The sequence below is a fragment of the Enhydra lutris genome, unplaced genomic scaffold (assembly GCF_002288905.1).
Source record: "Enhydra lutris kenyoni isolate GAN:26980312 unplaced genomic scaffold, ASM228890v2 scaffoldscaffold41, whole genome shotgun sequence".
In the NCBI taxonomy this organism is placed as follows: Eukaryota; Metazoa; Chordata; class Mammalia; order Carnivora; family Mustelidae; genus Enhydra; species Enhydra lutris.
In genome coordinates this window covers 7,135,374-7,138,883 of record NW_019154125.1, presented here as the reverse complement: position 1 = coordinate 7,138,883, position 3,510 = coordinate 7,135,374, and the positions used below count along the sequence as shown (strand labels likewise).

General features: G+C 42.1%; 1 pseudogene; it reads left to right on the top strand.

The window, feature by feature from the left end:
* The first annotated feature begins 709 nt into the window (after window positions 1–709).
* LOC111155393 lies at window positions 710–1,191 on the top strand (annotated as a pseudogene).
* Window positions 1,192–3,510: the final 2,319 nt, after the last annotated feature.

The window sequence follows — 3,510 nt, the reverse complement described above, 5'->3', positions numbered from 1 at the left end:
AGATATGATCAGCTTATTTTTTAACAAAGCTTCAAAGACAAATCAATGGAGATATGAAAATATTTTTCAACATATGGTGAAGTCACAGTTGGATATTCCAATGCAAAAATTGAACATAGACTTTTACTTCACAGTGTATATAAAAATTTAATCACAACTGGTGATTGACTTAAATGTAAAAGATATATAAAATTCACAGAACACATGGGAGAAAAATCTTTGGAAACTTATGATAGGCAAAAATTCACAAAAATAATACCTAATTCCATGAAAGTTAAAAGGGACAAATTGAACTTCATTAAAATTAAAATAATTTTTCTTAGCTGAAAACACTGTTACCAAAAGCCAACCCTCCTACCAACTGGGAAAAAATATTTGCAAAAGTTATACATTTGATGGGGTGCCTGGATGGCTTAGTTAGTTAAGTGTTGGTCTCTTAGTTTCCACTCAGATCATGATCTCTGGGCCTTGAGATTGAGCCCTGCATCGGGCTCCCCACTCAGCTGCGAGTCTGCTCCTCTCCCTCACCCTTTGGCCTTCCCCACACTCTCTCTCTTTCTCTCAAGTAAATAAATAATTTCTTTTAAATTGTGTATTTGAGGCAGGTGACTGCTTGCTGGATTGTAGCCACAGGTGATGTGACTAGAAGGGCTCCCCACAGATGTTGTCCCTCCCTGGCAAGTCCTCAGCGCCCTCCCCGGCCCCAGCCATGGGATGCTGATACAGCAGCCAGAACGAGGACTCAAACAAGGACTTAGAGGAACGGAAGCTGCTGCTGGACCCTGGCAGCCTCCCACCAAAGCTCTCAATGCAGTTGAGTGTAACTATCACAGCCTGCCTCCCACTCGCACAGAGGAGCAAGCCCTGCTCTCCTCCAGCCTTGCTAAGACAGCCAGCAACATCACTGGCATGTCTGCTGTGGACTTTCAGGGCATGGAGCAGCATGAACACATGGAGCCAGCAAAGCACTACAGCACCCACTCGGCTGTGCTGAGCAGCAGTCTGACTCACTGGAGGAAGCTGCCGCCCCACCATCTCTCACCAGCCAGTCCCACCAAGTGCCGGCCAGCAAACCCTTCCCCCTCTCTGACTTATAGCAGGTCTACAGGAGAGCTGCTTATGCCACAGTACACTTTCTCAGATCGGAGGGGATGAAAAGAGGAGCTGGTTGTACAGTTTGGGATCCTGTGAAGAGGGGATCCTTAGCGCTTCTTCTTCTGTCTTCACCCCAGCTCCACCCTGCCTCTACAGGCCCCCAGCTTCACCATGGCTCACACAGTGCCCTAACCTACTACTAGTCACAGAGAAGAGGGTGGAGGAAGAGAAGAGTAGCTGGAAGCCTGGGCAAGTGAGCATGGAGCAAGGGAGGACAGAACCATTTGAGACTGGCTGTCAAAGCTCTGGCCAGGGATGCGGTGGGGGTCAAAAGGTTAGGGTATAGCAGGTCTTCAGTGTCACTGGGAAGGTGGAGGGTGATCCCTAGGGGACCTCTGGGAACCCTCTTCCCATCCTTTCTCTTGGCCTCACTCCTGTCCCGGTCTCCCCTACTTGGTGCTGACATGCACCTCACTAGCATTTGTGAACAGAGTCTGGACAAGCTTGATTGTGCTTTTGTTTATTATTTTAAAGATATTATTTATTTATATGACGGGGAGAGAACACAAGCCAGGGGAATGGCAGGCAGAAAGAAGGAGAAGCAGACTCCCAGCTGAGCAGAGAGCCCGACATAGGCCTCGATCCCAAGACTCTGGGACCATGACCTGAGTGGAAAGCAGATGCTTGACCAACTAACTGAGCTAACAGGCACCCCTGGAGGACCTTGATTCTGAATGAACTTAGTTTGTATTTCTAGTACCCTGGGTTTTTACATTTTTGGGGTTTGGGGGGTTTGTTGCCCTCAATAAAGGAAATGTACTCATCTGAAAAAAAATAGAAAATAAAAAACTATATATTTGGCAAAGGACTTATATCCATAATGTATCAAAAATGCTGTGAAAACCCAGCAATAAGGAAGCAAAGAACCCACTTTAAAAATGGACCAAAGTCAGAACAGACTCTTCATCAAAGAAACTATTCAAAAGGGAAAATAAACACATCAAAAGTGACCACCATCATTAGCAATTATGGAAAAGCAAATGAGAACCACAAGGAGATTCCACTCTATACTTACTAAAATGGGAAGGAAAAATAAAATGTGACAATACCACATGATGGCAAAGATGCAGAGCATCAGATACTCTTATTCTTTGCTTATCGGTTTACAAAATGTTATCGTCATTCTGCAAAACAGTTTGGCAGTTTCATAAGATGTTAAACATGCTACCGTAGCGTAGAGCAATCTCATTCCTAGGTAATTACTCTAGAGAAATAAAAACTAAACCTCACACTAAATATCATGTATGGATATTTATAGGGTCTTATTCATAATCACTAGAAATAGAAACAACCAAAAAACATCTTCAGTGGGTGAATGGATAAAAGTGGTATGTCAATGCAACAGAATACTATTTAGCAATGAAAAAGAACGACCCATTGATACATGCCACAACATGAATGATGTTAAATGTATACACCAGATGACAAAATCCAGTCTTGAAAGTTTGCTTCCTGTAGGATTCCATTTATATAACATTCTGGAGAGGTTAAAGCTGTAGAAACTGAAAATAGAACAGTAGTTACCAGGATTAGGGGTGCAGGAGGGTTTCACCACAAGAGGAAAGCACAGTGAAGTTTTATGGGGTGATGGAACTCTTCCAACCTGTTTGTGGTAGTCATTATACAAATCTAAATGTGTATTGAAAATCATAGAACTCTATACCCAACTATTGATTTTTAATGTAAATGAAAATATATCTAATTATCAAATAGCTGTGCATAATAAAGTAGTATTCTTTTTTTTTTTTTATAAAGTAGTATTCTTAACAATTAAAAAAAAACAAACAAACCCAGATACTTGGCCGCCTAGGTGGCTGAGTCAATTAGGTGTCTACCTTTGGCTCAGGTCATGATCTTGGGGTCCTGGGATCGAGCCCCACGTTGGGCTCCTTGCTCAGTGGGGAGCCTGCTACTCCCTCTTCCTCTGCCACTTCTCTTGCTTGTGCCCTCTTGCTCTCTGTCAAATAAGTAAATAAAATCTTTTAAAAAATAAAATAAACCCAGATACTTTCTGTGTGTTACTAAAAATTCTTACCCCAGGTCTAGCTCCACAACCTAATAACTCCAAGCTAAGAGACAAAGTTATAAATGTGTAATAAAGAGGATTCACTTATTTTTAAAATCCTAAAATTTAAAAAAATGTCAGCTAACAAAACAAATAAACAAACACAAAAATACTGAAACAGACCCATAAGTAGAGAAAATGAACTGGTAGTTGCCAGAGGGGAGGAGGGTGGAGGGATGGGCAAAATGAGTGAAGGGGAGTGGAAGGTACAGGTTTCCAGTTATGGAATGAATAAGTCATGGTATACAGCACAGGGAATATAGTCAATGTGACTATCATAGTTCTGTATG